Genomic DNA, 22648 nt, shown 5'->3' on the forward strand with positions numbered 1-22648 from the left:
ATATTTAATTTTCAAATCGTTGTGTACAGCTCCTGTAAATTATTTAATGTTTATATGAGCAACAGGCATTTCAAAGTCTTTGATACTTTTGCAGGGATAGTTTTATGGAGTGAAATAGGTTTACAAGAATATAAATTAAGTGTCAGTTTTTAGGAATAAATACAAAGATTTAGCAATATCTTGCACTCGGTAATTATTACATAAGTATATAGCACATATTGTGCCTGTTTTCCTGTGCATCTGATGGAATATTATACTTATTCCAATTGATTTCAATATAGATTTAACATCGCAGTACACACATTCGTTAACAGGTCAAATTATCACACATTATTCTTCATTATACAATTATTGATATATTAACTAAACACACTGGGCTCGTAAAAATAGTTCTTCAAAACCCAATACACACATACACTCCAAATGATAAATCTCCTTCAATCCTAGGTACGAAACAATTCTCTCGCTAGGATTACTGAACACAGTAGTTTCAACACAGTATTTTTTTTGTAAATGGAACAAAAATATTGATGTAAAATTGAAGATATTTGTAAATTTGTAAATTTACACGAAAACAACTGTATCACTACAAATTGGTGTTCGCAGTAATACTGGGTTCCGATTCTTATCCGGGCATTTATGCTTTGTGTTGACCCAACAACCCAATTCCAGTAGTTAAAGTTATTCGTAAACCGTCCCTGAATAGCTTTCCAGTATTAACTGCTCACATAATAAGCATGATACAACAAAAATAAAGTCAAATTGTTTAACATTCCCGATTATCTTTTCCATGGTTAAAACAAATATGTTTGAATGAAACATCAATTACAATATAAAATTATGCGCCAATTTTCGTAAGAAATATACTCATTATTAGCTCCAAAGTGGTTTTTCATATATGCGAAAATAACCATAGTCATGTGCTGTACAAAGTTGCATCTTTCTTGTAGTATTGCAAACTACTTCTTTGCAACTGGTTTCTAAAGGAGTATTCCGTAAAAGTACAGAATAATATTTTCTGTGCGTGATTTTAGGAGAGTGACCGGTGTTGAGATCTATGGTACTTAATAATTTCCCTCCACTTTCCTAAACAAAGCTCTATACAACTCTCGCAAGGTGTCCATCTTTTTCCATGAGTGTCCCGTATTCGGTTCTATAGTACCCATTTGTTGTTCCGAAGACCTGGCTCCGTTGGTCGATGAATGACTGACTGATACATAGGTTCTCGTAGACCTCAAAATCACTATAGGACGAGAAGCGACGAGCCAAGGTGTGAGCACTGAGGGAGACTGGAGCACCGCCTTACGGCAACGTCCGCGACGTTTCCCGCTAGTTCAGAAAATCCGGGATCACCTTGGCAGGAGGCGAGTGATCTGAACCAATCAACTTCCGCGGCCATTTGTACAAACTGGATTTGTATACCAGAGTAAACGGGTTCGAGTCTCGGGTCCAGCTGTCTAGATTACGGTCTTTCAGTACTCCAGGCAAACGCTGGAATGGTTCGTGCAAGTCGATGTCACCATCTCTAATGACCTCGACGAGGAGACACTGATTGCCAATACAAATTAATACAAATTGTACTATTTCAATTCACATATAGGGATTATAAGAGTTTCCCATGCTTGCATCTCTCATAGGATGACTTGCAAAAAAAAAAAACTAGGATATTTTAAGTATGTGGAAAATCACGGAGTAGTCTAGGAAATATGTACAGTAGGTCAGGGACGTCTAAAAAATGTACAGGAGATAATGGTGTTACCGCTTATTATTCCAATTAAATAATTTCACGACAGTAATAAGTTGCGTTGGTTATAGAACTTGGTTAACTAAGCATTATTAAAAAAGTATAAGGTTTCCTTTTAAATTTTTATTTGCAATAAACTATTGGTACCAGTTCCAACTTCACGGGCTTAGGTCTATATTAGCATTGGAAATCACTTTATCCCACGAGTAATTTATAGGCCCTATACTATGGTTTCAACCCTTTTTTTCCTAATGAATCTGCGGCCGAAGTTTGTCGATCAAGTTCAGACCCATTCTTTGTGTGTGTGTTAGTTTATAAACATAACCATTTCAGTTGACATTTGTTTGGGGTTCTATGGATCATGAAACGAACCACCACGGGAAACAAATGAATGATATACATTTTAGCTTGTCTCCAAATAACAGCACGAACTTGACATGTATCCACCGATAAGACTCGCTATCTCGCACACAATTCTTCCAGAAATTTGTAAATCTCGGTAACTCATTCAAAACCAAGTTAAACATGAAAATTATTTTATATTTTAAAGCAGGTTTCGCCTCAATATGGACTGAATTATTTGCTACCCAACCTCTTATTCTTTCAACCAGTTTGTGCGTGATTCGCCCACTCTACTGCTGGCCTGTTGTTGACTGGCTTGTAGTTAAAGGGGAGCGTAAAAACAAGAAAAAAATGTTTTCTAATAGGAAAGCAACGCAAGAGAATAAGTATTTAATTATATGAATTCTGCAACCAATTTAATCCGTGAAATTTCCTGATCTTTAACTACGACTTAAGACAGATATATAAGGTGATTGGTCGAGTTTCCCCTCAGGTACATCATGTCTACTGTCAGCACAGCCTTACAGTGCGGGAAGCAATGTGTACTGAATGGCCCGGCTAAATAAGGCAATGGCTTCTCTTTGAAAAGGCCGCCGACAGGGGGAAGGGGGGAAGAATAGAAGATCCCCCCCCCCCAACAAGCTGAAAAAAAATCATATCAATGAAGGCAGTACCTACCTATGTTACAAAACTCTGCAATTTCAACTGTGTGAGAAGCCACGTCACATATGGGTAGGCCCACGGCCCATACGTCAAAGTATTAGTGTCAATAGTAATATAAGTTTTTAAAAACAATCTAATGATTTGTAACTTTTATCACAATCCCCCCCTTTTTTTCCTTCTACCCAGGAAAAAATTTCTGTGTCCCCTAGTGATTGCCAATTACAAGGAAGAAACCGCTTATTGCTAGGAGCAAGCATTCTTCACAAAATAATCTGACCGCTCATTATATTATACTTCAATAGGGCATTCCTGTGCTAGCGATTGTTCCCTTGTAATTGGCGGTCTGCAAGAGAAGCCATTGCTCTATTTGGCTGGGCCTTTCAGGACGCGTTTGCTTCCGCACTGGATGGCTGAGATTGGCGTGCTGTCAGTAGACATGTACCTGACAGAAACCCAGCCAACAACAAAAACGCAGCTTGTCTGGAAATATTTTCTCGAAAAATGCACGGTCCTGCATATAGCGTCTGACGGGCCTGTCCCCACACTCAGCACGGCCGTATGGTAGGTGGCAGTGAGGTCGGGCGGAGGAAGCTCCGTGCGAAGAGTCGCTAATGCCGGCGCGTGCGCAGTTGTTTAGCTCGCGTGTGGCGGCGACAGCTGCGAAAGGCCGAGTCACGAGGCGGGCCGCGTCTCTCCTCGCTGCGCCGCCACAGTAAAGCCCGTGCGCTGCGCTGCGCTCCACTCCATTAACCTGCTTTCAACGCTCTGGACACGAATTCCAGAGTTTCGAACCATGATACGGCGATTATAATCGATTATCCGAATACCGATCAACCGAAACATCGGTTTAACAGAAAGCGCTCCAGTCGGCGGATTTAAATTTGCGTGCCACGTATTCCCGCTAGCGGGCGCCAGTGCAAGATTAAGCTGAGAGAAAAAAAAAAAACCTTAGCTCTGAAACATAACATTTAGGCTATTTTTGATGTACTACAACTATTAGGTAAGGTACATAAACACTTAAGCGTTCAATATCAGTATTTCTTTGTTTCACATACGTAATGTTCCTATGATAATGCTACAAGTTTATTCGTAAATCAGGTTATCCGAAAAATAAGTTATCCGATGTCCCGAATTGTTTCGAATAATCGATGCTCAACTGTATTTACATTGTTCTCAGGTGTTTTCCGAAATCACTGCAGGAAAAAAAAATTGTGAGATGGTTAGGAACTGGAAATTTCACGATTTCAATGACCTCCACGATCCTCTGCATACGTGGGTTATTTCAAATTAGGAAGAACTCTTCGATTGAGTTAAATTCTTCTTTGAAAAGTCTGTACATTAATGTAAATTCTAGTAGTGTACTGACGACACACGAATCGCAGCCATTTAGCCAGGAGCAAGGGCGTCCTGAATGAACGGTCTGGTGAATAAGGCAATGGCTTATCTCGCAGACGGCCGACAATTACAAGACAAACCGCCGGCGCGGGCATACCTTACCTTATTGCGTTCAGATTTTTTCACGAAAACTACCTGCCCCCAATCCTGACTAGAGATCTTCCAAATAAGCGTGGTTTTCTGGTCCAACATGTTAAAATCCACGTAACTGTACACACCCAATGCAGTCTCGTTTGCTTATTGGTTGACTGCCAACATTTAGCCATGTTCTCTGGTTCCGCGTGGCTGCGTAACTTGTTTATTTGCAAGTTTGTGATTTGTTTCCAGTCCTTAAGGGACTAAAAGAACACGCGATCCAATGACAGAGGGTATCAAAATGTAGGTACAACAGTTTGTAACCTGGTCTGTTGCCACACAATAACGCGAATTTTTTAAGTATCTAACCATGAACAGAGAGGCAAGGAAATTTCGTGCTTTTGGCAGCAAGTTAGACTACAAAATATTACAATTAGGCATTGAGTTAATAACCGGGCTCCTGTTATTTTGGCACGCCCTCTACGACTGTGAGCCAAAAACAAAGCAAGTTACATTGAGTCAAATTAAAAAAAAAATGTTTCTCGCAATGAAATTGGCCAATGGAGAGCTAATATTGGTAAAGTATACAGGGACTTTTAACGTTAGCCTGACGTCAAATTAATGCGCGAGTTTCACGGATATTTATGAAAAACACTATTACAAGTTTATTTCGGCTTATTAAACACTTTTGAATAAATCAGAGAAAAATTCTCAACTACAAACACACAACGTTAACTGCTGGGTACACATCATTATGGTTGACAACTGTACATATGCCTCTTGCTACAAACCCCTGTGGGTTGGTAGTTTATCAGGAGAAATAGTCCCGTGGCCTAGCGCCTTGTATAAAGAGCTTTGTTTTGAACTGGTGGTCAGTGAATGGATCTGGGAGGCACCAGAGGAAGGAGCTGGCTTCAGGGGGCAGGCGGATAAGGCCTGGGCGCTGGGGGTGGGACAAGCATGCATTCCCCCCCCCCCCCCCCGCCAGAGAAAAGCTCTCAAGTGACATTCGTCCCAACGTCCCAGAAAAACGGCCACACCGACACCACGACGCACCCACACTGGACACCGGAATCACTGCCCACGAGAGACGCCGCTGAGACGACCTCCGACGGGCTGAACCTCCCCGGGGCCCGAGCAGATCCCGGCTGTGGTCCAGGCGCGCCACAAAAAGCAACACATCAACTTCCCGCTTGCGGGCACCCCCACCAATCCAACACCCAAACCACGCGGCACACCCTGCGACGAACAGTCTCACTACTAGACTTGCCAACTTTTGAAACCCTCAATTAGTAAAATACATAAAAAATAATATAACACGCGTAAACTGCTCGTGGCAATTGAAAAATTAATAAACTTTCATGATATCACATTTTTATAGTAATCGAAATTATGTAATCGTTTCAACATACATTAACATTGCAGACCAACAATCATTCTCATTATTTACCATTATGGAAACATTTTTGCTTAGAATCACATCAAAGAAAAACTTCGTTCCTTGTGGTACCCTACAAATCAACAGAGTGTACCTTTGTTACAATATACACTGATATCAGTTAACTTCCAGTAGAATCTCCCTGGAGTACTGGTAATGAAAGCAACCTTGACACTATCATTTTCAAACTTGCATTACAAAATGTTACTACTAGTGGATATAATTTGCATTCAGTCATTGCTGCCGTCGGTCGCGACTGAAAATGCCACAGTTTGTAAATTACAAACAATTTTATAGTTCCATCTGTTGCCATTTCTTTCACGATAACTGTCGACTTTGTTATTGTGCAACCAAATTTTTTTGCTACTTCAGAATCTGAAAACATTTTTCTAAATAACGGGCCGGCGTGATCCGAAACATTTAAAGGAATATTATGTTCAACCAAAAAGTTTGTAAAAATACATTCTGCACGTATTACAGCATTGTCTGTGCTGTTATTTTTAGCGAACTAATCACTAACCTTTGAACTGACTGCGACACTTTTAACATTTGCGAGATGTTTTGAACAGTTCACGTGGAGATTGATGTCATATCTTCCGCCGTGCCCAATGTTGATGTCACATCTACACACTGAAAAAAATGCGAACTGTGTTCCCTTGCTTGATTTAAGAATACACGGAAAATCCCGCGTGTATGTATCACGAAATGCCTGAGAATAATGCGTATCACGTTTCGGGGGCATTTTCTTCTTTACTTGATTCCACTTCCGTTAATTGTGCACATAACACGTTTTTATTAAAAACATGCAATAAATTTGTTTCCTAAACTGTAATAAACAAAATCAAAATTGGCACAACTTTAACTGAAGAATCACAACATACGCTTATGCACACACCATCTTGCCAAACTAAAAATGCTATTTAAACTGGTTCGTGATTGGTTGTAAGCGCATCTATGTAACTCAGGCGGCCAATAAGGAAAGATATACAATCGAACAACAAATTACGTGGTTCACTGGCCTTCGACCAATAATATAACTCAATTACCGCATTCGTTTCCACAGCAACAACACATGGCAACAGCTTTCACAAAACATACAATAAAACATTTAAGGCAGACGGAAAATACATGTTTTAATAAACGGCTCGTACTTAAAATTCGTAAAACAAATGCAGACATCCTCGTACAATCGTAAAACGGACGTGATTTTCGTACATTTTACGAAAAAATCGTAAAGGTTGGCAAGTCTGCACTACCTCATACAGAGGTGTAGGGCGACATCGAGCCGCCCACAAGGCGGGCGGGCTGAGATCTCGGGCTGGCCGCCGTGGTGATGTCTCAGTTGGCGACGCACATGTCGACCGCGCTGTCAGCATAAGCAACTGATCTCAGCCAGTGAATGGTTCTTTGACAAGTCTCGGTAACCTGAGTAGGTCTAGGTAGGCTCTTCAACTGCTATCATATCTGTTGATTCCTAGGCGTGTACAGTTTAGTTTTGTCACTTGCTTTTTCTTATTTACCTTTGTTGCCTTGTTCGTTATTCAATTTGTCACATATAAGGTAAATTCATATTACAATAGAATATTATTATGTTATTTATTTAACACCAAACACGAGAAATAAAAAAACGGGGAATCCCAATTGTTTTTTCCATACAGAAGAAATACTAAAGAGCAACCGTCCACATGTACTACGAAAATTTCGAAATACGTTTCGCACAGCAGTAAAATATCGCATTCACATCATCATGCTTGGAAACCTTTTCGAAAATTAATTTCTCATTAATTTTAATATATAATACGCGCCATGTAATATCACTTTACAAAAATAACAATTATCAAAATAAAAAGAAGAAAATATTAACATTTTGACACCTGAAAACTCTGAGGTGCGATGGGAACTATCGATATAGCAACCGCATTGTGTTACCATCTCAGTCTGAAATCTCGAAAACTCATCACGGCGGTGATCAACTTCGGCGGACGTTTGTTCGAGAATATTACCCACGCAAACAACAGGCGTGGTCTGGTGGGTGTGGCCGGTAACGGAAGATGCAGAATGCCCGCAGCAGGTTGTAATTCATTGTGTGTTCACGAGGAGAGAAAAGGGAGGGGGTGCGCTCATTACTTGGCCACTTGAGTGCCAAGATGCCCAGATAGCATTTAATGTGTGTAATCAGAGACTGAAAAATTTCATTAATTCATTTCACGATAGGCTAAAATCAAACAATTATACATACGTGCTGCTTCTGCTATTGGCTCACAACTCTTATGCCAATGAGAAATACTCAACCAAAGTTGTATCGAATCACAGACTACTACGTTGGGACGTCTCACAAGGTAGCAGCCAATGGGTAGGTGGTATTTGCACGAGTGTAAGTAGAACTGTGGAGTTCATCATAAGAGGTCATTAAACCCGCGAATTTGTTCCGGTGTGTAAGAATAATACTTCATACTTCTATCTTCGCCGTAGTTTGTCGGGTCGACCTTGGAGTGGGTGTACACACGCATTGTGCCATGTCGAGAGCACTGTGAATCAGTCATGAAAACATCACACGAGCGACCAAAATCCAAGCAATCTTCCAGCTTCTATGTGTAACGTATAGTTCAGCAAAATCTTCAAATAAAATATAAATGTATTCAAACACATAAATTTTATATATAAATGATTGAAGCGTTTGAATACATAAATAGCTTAGACTTGATGACGAGGAAAATCCCTATTTAATATCGCTACAAATGGCACTTATTACATTTTGTTAGAAATATAACAGCAACAAAGGTTTTGAAGCTTACTGGAGATGGCACAACAGGATATTTTGATGGAATAATCGCTATACTTTAGGTCTTGGCACTTAGTCCTTTTTGAATTTCTACTCTTCAATTAATTTAAAAAAAATAATACTTATGATATAGCCAGTAAAACTGTTAGCATGAAATTTTCAGTTATTTTGGGGGGTAGGTCTCGAAAATATTGAAAATGGGACTTAAAATGGGTTATTATAATCTCACAAAAATTATTAAGTGATTATATGAAAAAGCGCAAAGTAGACTTGCGGAAGTGAACAGCAAAAAATCTACTACCTGAACGGACGTATATAAAAATAAAAATAAACCAAAGAAAACAGAAGACTTCATAAAAATGTCGACAAGCATCGGGGAGGGGAAAAAATTTGACAGTATACCAAGGCCAATTAGTATACTTAACTGCGCAAGCGTTGTGAGTATTGTCCCTGAACTTTCGTCATAGTTATTACAGTCTCCGACATGTAACTTGTCTCAAACTTGAAAGTTCGCGATGGTAGTATTTCCGGTATACCAGTGCTACCCATGCAAAGTAACTCATGTTGTTTTTACGATCACTGACAACGTGAAGTAGATGACAGAACAACAGTGGCAGAAGGATACGTTGAGAACCATTGGCAATACTTTTGAATTTGAAACAAGTTAAATGACAAAGACTATGTATTTCCCTCTGGAGAAGACGTGAGCGCTGCACCTTGGGCGAGAAACTCTAATTAATGAGACTTGAAATCTAGTTTTTGAAGTATTTATGGGCCCACCCGCTAGATAGTAATTTTCTTAACATATTACTAACATAGCCACATTGATTGTGAGGAGCAATGCACCAGCTATTATCAGGAAAACAGACCAGTGAAAAATTAGTTCACTTTGTTTTGGTAGCCACATACTTTGTAGTGTGGCTTACCAGAATTACTGCTTCTCATACTCATTTATACGAAACATTTTTTTTTATCTTTACAAGCGAGTATTAAGTGTTTGCTTGGTATAAAACAATTACGCAAATTGTGTTTTCAACTACATTTCTGGACGCGAATCACACGCAATTTTTGTACCCGCCGCTAGAATTAGTTGCCGGAGCAGCAACGTCGACTATCGAATCATTCGATTTGCAGAAGGTTAAACTAAGTATGAAACGGCTCCGATAAAAACGAAAAATACTTGAAGAAAACTTAACCCCGGTTGGCCGCACCGTGGTTACTTTCCGTTCCAAACGACTTCCGTTCCATTAACAAAATTACTCCCACCAAATGCCGCATACCGAGAGCTAATATTTTACACATCATGTAACTAATCTAATTATTTATACAAGAAAACTTTTCTCCAAACTTCAAGATCTCTCAACAGTTGGCAACAACTGTGAAGGAAAATATTATGACGGTGAACGGAGTGTTATAAATCACTCCGGCAGCTGGCGTACGGATGATGGTTGGCCAGCGGACGGATACCACGGGCTTATTGTAATTCCGCCTTCCCACAAGCTGGTGGCTGGCTGTCTCAGACATAGTGGCGAGAGATAATCCTCTTATGAACGACAGCTTCGACACTGCTCTCTGTGAGTTTTCTGTGGAACTACTTCGAATATATTTTACAGGGCCCTTTAAATCGCTTATATTCGCTTACGTGAACATCGGGAGACTTACAAGAGTATCGGTGTGCCAAATAAATATTTGTAATAGCAAAACTAGTTTGAAATACATTTTATGAACATAAATGTCACATGACGTAATAATAGCAACATTTAAAATACGTTGTAATCCTGGTCTACCAATTATAACTAAATATTTACCCCAAACTTTGGTTCGGTCTATTTAACTCACAGTGTAAGAGCATGGTTCCGATTTTAAAGCTGCTTAGTTCGAATCCCGCCACTAGAGAGTGGTATTTTTTTTTACATTTTCTTAAATAATTTATTATTGCATTTTAATACTATGGTTAAAGAAAATTATTTAATTGCTTATGATTTGTTGTCCGTTGGTTAGGTTATTATGCATTAGGTAGGCATACATTACATTTGACTCAAAATATAAATAAATCTTATAAACACAATAAGAGTAATGGATGAGGAATACATGTGGTTTCTTCCAAGGAGTTGCACGAGCGAGATCGGTGACTGGTCGGGGGTCTATGAATCGTCGCTTCCCCTCCATCGGGGTCGACGCGGCGATCTTTGGCGATAAACAAGGCTCGGCGAAGAGGAAGGAAGGATAAGCGGCAAACAGAAAAGAAAGGAAGAGGCGGAAATGAGAAGCTGCCTAATCTCTGCGCTCGTCGGACAAGTGAATTTTGAATCCGGCCGCTCGCGAGGGCCGACGAAACGAACTCCCGCGGAAGTGCAGGACGGAGAATTTAAATTTTTGATTTGTGTGCATTTCTTAACTTTAAAAAACATCTGTATATTTAAATCATATGAGTACTAGTTTCATAATAAAATTATTTTTCTGCAATATTTTTAAGTTATAGTCATATTTGATTTTACACAAATAAATTAATTTACAAGCAACATTCATATTATTAGTTATTTTAATTCTATAACCTCTTTAATCTCTCACGTGTTCCTCGTCAATTTAAAGATTCGTTGAGACGGAAACGTAAGCCAGTTCCGTTTTCACTGGGCACATTTCTAATTGACCGATTCCATCAAACATTAAAAATATTTTAAAATCAGTTCAATGTACAAAAGTCATGAAACTTGTAAAACATAATTTTAATGGAAGCTGTTGGAAGCGCGAGTTTTAAAGTGTGACGGGGCCTGTTGGAGTCGCACACGCCACTTTTTTTATTTTCAATTTCTAGTCATTACTACTAGTTAAGGGCTAGTATTTCTATAAATCAAACAGTGTGCATAGTTTGCACTTGTTCTGTCATTAATATTTTTCATAGATATTTACAGAGTGTTATATAATGGGTGTAAAAAGGCGCGCAAATGATAGCAATTAAAACATATCTGTGAAACATATTTGTGACAGAACAAGTGCAAACTAGGTACATTGATTTATAGAAATAACCCTAACTAGTACATATGACTAGAAAATAAAAAAAAACAGGGTGTGTGATATCCCACATTAAGAAAAGGGTTTTAAATAGTTAAAATTACCTGCAATTAATATAAACCGGAAATATTCGCGATTTCAACGACCTCTACGATAGACTCCACGATACTTTATGTACTTGGGCAAATTACACCTGCTCACTGGCTACTGACTCGTGAAACGTGTTTCCTGCGATGCTTGTGATTCGATACTTCTCTTGTTAAAGGTTTTTCATTGGCTCAGAGTCCTTCAGGTAAATGGTGGTCCAATTACTGAAGGAGCATGAAGGTTAACGGGTTTGGAGTCTGGCCTATTGCGAAACGAATCCGCGAATTTTTCCTGTCTCCAGGACTGAATTATACTCACAGATGGAGCCCGGAGTCAGTGACTAATCCGCGGGCGAAAAACTGGAACTGGCATCGTAAATGGGGCGGGTGACTGGAACGAATTACAATAACGTGTTTCGCTTTCATTCCAACCCCGCCCCGTCTTCCGCAGAATTGCCACGCTTCTTGCCTTATTCAAAATGCCATTTACATGAATGGCTACTGAAAATAAACAATGACTTCAGCTAAACGTGCAGCCATGGAACATCTACCACGCCATTTTCGCAATGTGCATCACATGCAACATAAACTATTTTATTCAACTGAAAAATTCACGACAGCACGGCAGAAGTTTATGCGTTAGGAGTTTTTTTTTATTTCATTATTTTACGGCTTAGTCGGCTGTTACCTCTTATATGCTGTCTTCAAGGTTTCTCAGACAAATAAGAGTAGAATCCAATGCGCGGTATACTGATACACAATAAAAGTAAAATAAACTTATAAAAGCCGGGTTACGCATATTTGGTATGACAGCTCTACTTTTTTGGCTCGCGTTTGGAAACAACCAGATTCTATGCTCCAGGATTTTAACATGCATTCAAATCGACATTTTTCACATTCGATAGTTTTCAGTCGCCATTAGTTTACTGTGTTCATTACACATTCATTTTAAACAGAATTGCACATTTGTTTCGTTTTACAATGGCAAAGATACTAATAATAATGTTTTATGCAAAGACTGGAAAATTTCATGGGCTCAATCTAAAATCTAAATGACCTCGTGGGGCATATACAACTCACCTCACACCATTGCAAATTCAAGACGTTGAAATAAATATATCTTATTACTGCTGGCCTAGAAACGACTGGGGCCGCCGCTCGTCATGCGCCCAAATCGCTATTTGCTTCTTCTTTAGTCCAGTTTGCCATAGTTGGCGCGCCAATTACACACAACATGTTTTGTGTTGCGATATTGCAAAATACTTATTTCAGTGGTTAATAGTAACGTGTTTACACTGTAAGATTTTGTGTATGTCACAGACAATTGTGACCGCGTGCGTAAAAATTATTATGTAGGGATCACTGTCTTCGAAATAAATATCTGGACACTACTATAAACAGACTGTTTTTTTCAATGTGATTATTTCTCGGTTATTCGCAAAACTACTTGAAATTCTCTATGGTGCCACCAGTACAGCCATGCTTAAATTAGCATTTTAATTTTCGAACTTTTAATACCAAAAATGTTTATTGAAATATTCCTTAATTTTTATCTGTATATTTTTTAAAATTTTAATTTTAGTTGTAAGATCAGGTAAGTTTAATTCGTAAGCCGCCACCCGATAAGCCTAACTGCAAATACACCAACTAAAATAGAAGTATATAAAAATCCAATCGCTTGAAGGAACGCGGACGTAAGCAAACGTATGGGCCTACTGAAATTCTAACCTGTACCCAGATTAAATCGCGAATCTTCCATTTCACAACCCTATTTTGACAGTTCTATCGGATATTCTCGAGTCATCGTCAGGACCATGCGAAAAGATAAACACCCCCTTCTTCTGGAGTTGCTTGGTTTCTGGGTTGTATAGCCGCGTCGAGGGCGAAGTAGGTAACTGCTTCACTGATGAGGGCCTTCTACGTGGCTACAACCCAAAAGCCAAGCAACTCCAAACAATGCCCCTTATCCTCCTCGCACCGAGACCTGCTGTGAAGGCGTGGCATCGGACAGGGTTCTGGCTGGGCCGCCCACAGGCGTGCAGTATTGGTGGTCTCGGAGCGATCACAGTTACTGAAAGCTGCCCTGCCAATGGTGGCACGAAAACAACCGCGATTTACTAACTCAAGTTACTTGCCACATCGACTGGAGCGCTAGTCTCGTCGCACAACAAAGAAGTCGTTACCTTCAAGACTGGGTCCGATCGCCTAAGACAATGGAAGTGTCCACGTTGAGCACGTGTCAGCTACGCTACGACGAGGCATTTTCTCTTTCCGATATGGCGGTCATAAATACCACTCGATGCTTTCCTTGTGAACTAAAAATTCGGGTCTTATTAATACGGCGTAACACACGGGCGTAGATGGAGCCAATCTTAACTGTGATAACACAAAAACCGTGTTTTAAAGGAAACTATTTGAATATTATAAAGTTTTCCCTTATGGCTCGGTCTCACACACCGAGTAGAAAAGTTAAATATCTTGTCATTACTGTTAATTGAGAGTTTTTCCGGTAAATTAATTCCTATGACTTACCTGCAATACAAATTTTCTCACCAGATATTTAGCTAACGTTATTTTCGAGCTATAACAGGTCACGCAAGTGTTCATAATAATTAAATATTTAGTAATTATACTTTGAGTAAATTTGAAACGAAACACAAAATTTGAGAGACGCAAAGGAATGAACTGACAGTAAAAGCCCTGAAATAATGGTGAGGACAAGAAAAAGAAAATGACAAACACGGCGGGCGAGACCATCTAGGTGGCTCTGGCGAGACCAAACCTAGTGAGATGCAAAAACCCTGTGACGCAGATTTATCCCCTCCTCACAAAAAAAAAAAAAATCCTTAGGCTCTGGGTCATTGGTGTGATAGATGTATTCACGCGTTCTTTGAATGATTCTTGCAATTGGGAATCTTGATTTAAAAGATTTTCATGGACATAAGCCATTGCTGGTTGAATATCATAAGTTAAAACCCCAAGAATGAACAAGAAAGACGAATTCACAAACAAGCAGAAAACCAGCCGAAATCAGCCGATGCCATATGTTAAACACCCAGACAGCTCACAGAGAATTCCGTGGGAGGAATTAGTCGGTACAAATACGGCAGGACAAACATTGCGCTTACAACGAGACATTTGTTAACAAGAACAGAAAATACAAACAACCACCTTGGACAAAACAGCGATGCACAGGCGAATCCGATGATGAAATTAAACAAATATTCTGGACAACACAGCGACGACGGCACAGACGGACACAGTAGGCTCCCTGAAACAAACAGTTGCTGTATTTACCCTCCTTGTTGGCTTCGGCTTCCCCTCTACTCTACTGTATTTGTTTTGTAAATGGAACAGAAATATTCAAGTAAAATTACAGATGTTTGTAAATTTGTACATTCACATGCAAACAACTGTATCACTACTAAATAGTGTTCGCAGTAATACTGGGTCCGGATTCTTGCCCGGGCATTTATGCTTTGTATTGTTCCAGTACCTCTAATAGTTAAAGTTATTTGTAAGCCGTTCCCAGAATAACTTTCCAGTAGTAACCGCGGACATGAATCAGAACGATAAAACCAAATAAAGACAAATTATTGAAAATTAGCATATCTTTCCCATGGTTTGGAAAACAAAATTACGCTTGAATGAAACATCAATTAAAATATAAAATTATGCGCCAATTTACCTAAGAAAACCGTATTTCATAAATGCAAAAATAACCTAGCCCTGTGATGTACAAAGTTAAAATATCTTACTTGTAGTATTACGAACTATTTCTTGACAAGTGGTTTCCAGAGGAATCTTGTGTAAGAGTACACCAGGCCGAGTCACCCGGGGACGTGTCGGTCAGCCTTGCTCTATGAACTCAGGGATGCTGGTTCAGAGCCGCGCGTCTCGAGTCACCCAAGGACACGGCCACGCGGGTGACTCAGCAGTGACGAGGCTGCCCCTTGGGCAACGAGCAAAAAAAAAAAAAAGGGGGGGGGGGGGGCGCTGAAACCCAAGTGCGCTTCTGGTCAAGGTGCACGACCAGAAAAAAAAATTTGAATGACTCGGCATCGGATCCTTGAATGGAGCGACAGGTAAGAGTAACTGCTGGATGCACACTGTACAGTCAAGGTTGGTTGAGCCCTGAAAGTCGTTTTTGATTTACTGTAATTATGCCAAGCGCTAAATCAAAAACATTGTTCTAATAACATGTGCCTATGCTTCAGTCACGCAAAACTGGCAACACATACTGAATTGTTATGATAACTCTCGCACTAAGCACAAATATTATATATATATATATATATATATATATATATATATATTATAAACCATCATGACCAACTGAAGTACCGCGTACCTAAAGAATATTTCAACAAAGAAATATCAGATAAACGGTGGTGTATTAACCGTCTTTGTGTTTGCAGAATGATATTTCAGCAGACTTTGATGTAAAGCAATATTGAAGTTTGCCTTAACTTTCATAAACTAACAAACTACTCAAAGGGCAATTTAGCCGAAAGGATCCTTAAAAAGGCATCTTAAGAGAATTTGATATATTTTTGTTGGCTTTCCGAATAGCTGCAAGGATCCTTACAGAATCGCCGATGCAGCCTTTCGTGAAAGGATGAGTCGCTCACGTCCTTACATTAATTATTGTGGCCTTTCAAAGGCTTGTGGTACTATCTTTAGTAGTGACGATAAATCGGTACTTCAACCAGCCAACTGCTGGTCAACGAATGAACGCCTAAAAATTTATTTATGTTTTGGTACACCTCGTTTAGTTAGCGTCAGAAGAATTCGGGCCTCCTTTCTTGACTAATTTCTTAGGGATCCTTTGGTAGAGAGAGGAAGGAATAGACGCTATTTTGGTTTCAATGGTTTGGAGATCTTAATTGTTTAAAGTTTTTTTTATTGAAAATTACTCTTCTGTAAGGCAAAGAACACACAAGATATTTTCGGCGGCTATAAAATAGTCTCTATGGACAGTATTATTAAGTTCTAGTCATTCTCAAAAATAAATTCAATACTAAAGGCAATGAATCAACGATTAAAACTATTTGTAACAGCCATACAGGCACTGTTAACTTCAGACCCTCCTTTAAGTTACTTACCATGCTTTAAACGAAGCCCAATATCCAATATCAAACTATAAAAAATAGTTATGACCTAAACATGTTATAACCAAGATGGCCTTTTCAGTTTCTCCCCCTTTTCTCTACCACTTTCTCTCTCTCCTCTTTAAGACTGCATCCGTAAATAATGCATCCACACTACTCGTAAACATCTACTGACTACACATTTTGGAGGATCCGCGGTCCCTATCCAGTTTCAACCTGGTATGTTCCGATGTTCCTATGTTTTCTTGAAATCACGCTAGGAAAACACTGAGGTGGTTCCGTTCTGTTGGTCAATTTCCCTAAATTGTGTTCTTGTCTCTTAACATTTTGACTTCTGGCCTGGCATCATGAGTTGAGTCCACCATGGGCATGGGTTATTTTTAGGTTAACAGGATGTCCAGCAAAGTCAACAAAAATAATACAGGAAATTTTCCATGACTTACCATAAACTTGCTTCATTTCCTTATGAAAAAAAATTATTAAATTTAAACACAACGATAAGCCTTTGTCTAACCTTTTCATTTAAAATTCCTGACCTAACATATATTTCCATGGTTTTTTTTTCTCCCAGAAATTCTAAAATCCCTGAATGTTTCAGGTTTTCCTTCCTTCCCTGTTGCTTGACACACTGGTTAATTAGTTTATAGGCTTTCTCCCCCGTTAAAATTACCGGCATAAGACGGAGTTGTTTACCTATAGTTAGAGCCATGTACTTTTCACTAAAAGATTTCTAGGACAGCTGCGTGTTAAAACTTTGCAGCATTGTCTTGGTTTATTTCAGTTGCATGTCTACTGTCAGCAAACAAATCACATAAATTCAGTGCTGAAGCAAACGCGTTTCGAATGGCCCGGCCAAACAAGGCAATCAATGGCCTCTCTTGCAAACGGCCGCCAATTACAAAGAAACAATCGCTGGCGCGGGCATGCCTTACTGCAGTCTAAATAGCGATCAGATTATTTCGCGAAAAATACATGCTCCTACCTATAGTGTTTAAAAATAAAATGATGTTAACCGATGATAAGTCTATAAAAAAGCCAAGATACTCAAATTCCCAACGGTAAAACGATAGTTATGCACCGCACTACCTTTGCAACCCTAAGCTTCGCCAGCGTTTAAACTTTCTCTTGCCTGGTTCAACAGGCGATGGGGCTGCGGGACGTTTAAGAGCGCCATCGACTTGGATGGGCCGTGAAAGCTACACTTTGGTCGTTCGTCACGTCGCAAAGCTAAATGCGTCGATCTGCGGCGAGCAAGTTCTCTAGCCGCTCGCCGGTGACACAAACAACTGTGCGGGCGAGCATGTCGGTACCAGCTGGGCGACGTCTCGGCGAGTACGGCCGAGTCCGGATTCGTCTGAAGTATATACTTGCACGCAGAGGCGCTAATCTGTAGGATTTGCAATGGGGTCCACGGGAACCCTTGGGGGGGGGGGGGAAGGGGGGGGGAAGGGGGGGGGGAAGGGGGGGGGGAAGGGGGGGGGGGTGAAGGGGGGAGCGGCCGCCCGGCCCGAGAGTTTTGCGCGTAGGGTTAATCCACACAAGTTATCTCTGGATACGATGCTTGTTTGTTGTATGCTGGCAATATTCTGGCCTAAATGTACGCAATCAGCATAAAACTAATTATATGCACAAAGTTTCCCATGAAACATAGTTTGTGTGTTTACATTTATCAACCCGGTTGAAGTATTAAGTACGCAAGCAAATGAATCTGCGTACTTTGATTTGAACACAAGTCACCATTTTGAAGAAAAAAAGTTTTGGCAGTATCCTTGTACAACTAGACAGGTTGCAAACCCACACAACTTTATTTTTCTCGTAAAATAATTCTCACTTTATAGTTTACTGATATCAATACATTTAATGAAAAATATTTAAACTTGTTTATAAGGAAGTTTGAACCAATACATGCACATACATCCTTTCGCAACTACGAAACAAAGTTAAGAATAAAAGTAAATTGCCGAAATCGTGTGACAACCACGAAGTGTTAAAAATAATTAATTTCAGCCAAACAAAATGTATTAAATTTATGTGTTGAAAAAAAATGTAAACAACCTAAGCGGCCGGATGATGATACCATGTGAAGAGGCCAAACACTGAATCCGTCCGAATTCGTCAAGGGCAAGTGAAGTACACAAGGGCGCAAGTACACAACTGACACACTGACGGGCTGAGACTCGTTTATTCGCTGCAAGAGGGCTTTCTGCGGGATTAAATTCCTATCCTTGAATATGGTTGCTATCTGGTTGCTTTTTTTATTACTCCTATTTAAGTTTAAGTGAAACAATAACCATATCACTAAATAGTATAAAACTAAGTCGCTATCGCGCCTGCCTGTCTGTGCGCTTACTGGATTTTGATCCGGTTTTCATTATCATTCAGAGAATTTATTCAGGAAGATTTGTGTGTGTGTAATACATTCATTTTAAATTTAAAGACAATAGAGAAATCTCGATGTTTTGCAATCAAGTCGTAAAAAATCAGCTTTTAGGCCACTTACATGGCTTCGCTGACTTATACATGACTGATGCATCAATTTGCATGTCTCAAAAAGGAATAGATTTCAGATATATGTCCTTTATCGTGTGGCTTCTAAACAACATTTGTTTGTTTTCCCTAATGAGAAAAAAAAGCTGTAAACATTGTTTAAAAATAAATTCTTTAGTATATGGTCAGTGCGTTTTAGTTGGTTTACACTTTTTGAAGACAGGGACACTTACGATAACTTGATACTTATAAGTACTTCATTATTAAATCTAAATTACACCACATTAGTTCACATCCGTGCGAAGCAGAGGCGGTCGATAGTTTGATCCAAAACATTATCTTGGAAATAAGCTATTACTGGTTTACTATGTATGTTACAGAGAAACCCTGAAGAATGGACAACGAAATTGAATACACAAACAGCCAGAAAACCAACCAAAATCCCGTCGTTATCAGCTTACTGTATTCGTTAATTCCTTCCACGGAATTCTTTGTACTGTATATACATTTAACTACTGCAATCGGCAGATTTTGGCTTGTTTTCTGTGTGTTTGTGTATTCATTTTTCTTTGTCCATTCTTCAGGTTTTTCTTTAGGACACGCAGTGGGTGATAAACCGTGCGTCCAAAATAATTTTTTTAAATCAATCTTCCACATGGCAAGACCCATTCCAAGAATGATCACATTTGCTTTACATTATGTTTCGAAATTCGTGGTATAAACGTTAGGGCATGATAGAACGCAATTAGACATGCACCAGTCACCTTACAATGTGCAAAATCTACACAGACGCGCAGTTCACAGCAACAGTAGTAATTTGTGATTTGGATCTCCGACGAGACGGATGCGTGCGCTGATCGAGAGAAGGCCGACATACATCACGTGCAAGGGCGTGCGGGCGGTAATGCGAGAGAAGCACGAAGATCGTGCCGGGGACGATTTCCAAAAAGAATCGTGTCAGACGCGAGGACTTTCCAACGATCACACCGAAATCTTTGCGAATAGGGCTCGCTTGCGAATCGCAGGCGGAATAAAAAGGAGGGCATCCAGTAATTCCGTCTCTTTAGTATTGGTGATCATCATTAGTGGCATGTATTTTTAGCGAAAAAATCTGATATCTCATAATTAGGGACCGGAAAAATTCGCGGTTTTAATGACCTCTACGACACTCTCCATAATCCACTATGTATTCGGGCAAATTACACCTACTCATTGGCTAATGACTCGTGACACCTGTTAACTGGGATGCTTGTGATCCGATACTTATTTCGTTAAGGGTTATTCATTGGTTCAAAGTCCTTCAGACCAACTGTGATCCATTAACAAAGTAGCAAAAAGTTAAACGCATTTAAATTCTAGCCTATCGCGAAAGAAACCGCGAATTTTTCAGGTCTCTACTCATCATTAGACTCTAATAAAGCATGCCTGCGCTACAGATGGTTCCCTTGTACATTGGCGGCCGTCTACAAGAGAAGCCACTGCCCTGTTTTGCCGGGCCATTCAGGACTTCTAAAAACCAAACTCTTCACTTCGCAGCTCACGGATGCGCTGAATATGAGTCACTTCACTCTGCGTGCGAACACTCGCTGTTGTATTCATTTCCGAGTTTCACAGAAACTTACGGTGAGTCACCTCACCTCACTTCACCACACTCCACCTCACGAACCGAGAAGTAAGCAATATGTTGTGCTCAATCTTTACCATGTTAATACGTAAAGTCAAAGTGAGAAATCCCCCAAACCCCTTCTCTATGTGCATAGCAAAAAAAAAGTGTTTTGTCATAATGAGGTTTAACGCTAACTTCTTGCATATATATATTTGTTTAGCAATATTCACTACATGATGGCATCTTTACGATTCCCCCAAGCGAGTTATTTTCAGGCTATTTAACATTTCTATATAGCATATGGGCCTTAATACTGCTACAACTTGGTTTGCCATCCAATTGCTAACCAACCGACTTCAACTTCAGAACAGACATGCAAGAAGCGCGTCTCAACTTACGCGCGGCCTCACTGCTTCGTGTCGCGCTGTTACTTACCCAAAGAGAAGCACCACGGGGATCAGTCCGCGGGTGTGTTTCTACCCACCGAGGGATCATCCACCCCGTGCCAGGCAAGTGGCGGAGGCGTGCCGTGTGCTGCACTCGAACCAGCCCGCCGAACACTGCCGAGGGAATCTTGTGTCGGCTGACGCGAAAAACAAAGGAACTGCGTGCTGTACTTACGGGTGAATTTTGCATTTAAGCTGGCCAGCTGGTCGGGCGCACGAGCTCTAAAAGCGCGGGGCGCTAAGGGCGACACTGGCTCGGCATCACAGCCTCACACAGCCTCTACGCGCCAGGCACAGAACTGGCGTGCAGTCTTTTAGACGGTAAGGGAGTTTTATGGCACTTGTAGCGGTCACGTATCATTTTATGTTGGAATATTAAAGATGAAGGCCTCATGCACGCCCCTATACCACTGTGTGGTGAATTTTTCATACCTAAAAATGTCCATGAAAACACCCGTTGTAGCTTTCTTCACTGTCCAAAAAATATACATAATATACGAAACCATGGAACGAAATTTATACAGAAACATGCAATGGTTCTTAAATGCTATTCGTAATCAGACACATTCCAGAAATCTTCAACGGTTTGTAAATGACACTAACAACTAGAGTTCTACAAGCTGTTTGGCGACCCTGTCAGGCGGACACTAAAACGCGGATAACACATCCAAATTTCAATTCGCGTTGTTTATAAATTTGCGTTAGTCTAGCTTATAAGACAGTACTGTCGCTCAAAGTCAAGAACGACTACGTACATTTACCACCCCTGCCGCACTTCAGTTTTACTAAATTTCCTACCTCAAACGAACGCCAGAAAATTCGAAAGTAAAACTCCTCGGAAGTTTTGCAATATTCTACTTTATTGGATTCGTATGGCGATACCGACGGGCACATATACTGAACTTCATAAGTTTCCGTTGCACATGTTAAGGAAAACTAGAAAAGTTATGGGCACAGAAAAAAGAAGTGGGTCCACGTAGTACCGAAAAAAAAAGGACAAAAAGCATGTTTCCCCGAACCCTGAACCACGACCAAGCATCCAGATCCAGGATCTTCATAAAATAAAACTTTTCCACGGTGCAATAGAACTGCTCTGAAGAAACTGGTATATTATCCCAACGTCCTGATACGGCTACCGAGTGTTTCTTCAAGCCGCAGCACGCCCGTCTTGAAGCAGGGAGTTCGATCGGAGCACCACCGACCGAGACATGACTTACGGGGGACTAGAACTCTACTTGCCATTTCAAATATTTCGATACCGCTTGCAATAAAGCTTCAGTGCTAAATGTTTTTGGTTTTTCATGGCACAGGACTTAGCTTTGACCACTTGAAAAACTCAACGCTTTTGAATTGGTGTGATTATGATAGTTTTAGTCGCCCGCGTGAAATAATAAGTTATTTCCTCGCGGCGCTTACTGACTAGAGCCTGTTAGTAAATATGTGGTTGCAATAGGAAGTATA

At 40.1% G+C, this 22648-nt stretch overlaps 1 protein-coding gene across 4 annotated transcripts in view; it reads right to left on the reverse strand.

Annotated features, from left to right (window-relative positions):
* LOC134546237 (protein NDRG3) overlaps positions 1–22648 on the reverse strand; it is a 161400-nt gene that overhangs the window by 55066 nt on the left and 83686 nt on the right. The window lies entirely within an intron of this gene.

Source organism: Bacillus rossius, chromosome 1 (assembly GCF_032445375.1).
Source record: "Bacillus rossius redtenbacheri isolate Brsri chromosome 1, Brsri_v3, whole genome shotgun sequence".
Lineage (NCBI taxonomy): Eukaryota > Metazoa > Arthropoda > Insecta > Phasmatodea > Bacillidae > Bacillus > Bacillus rossius.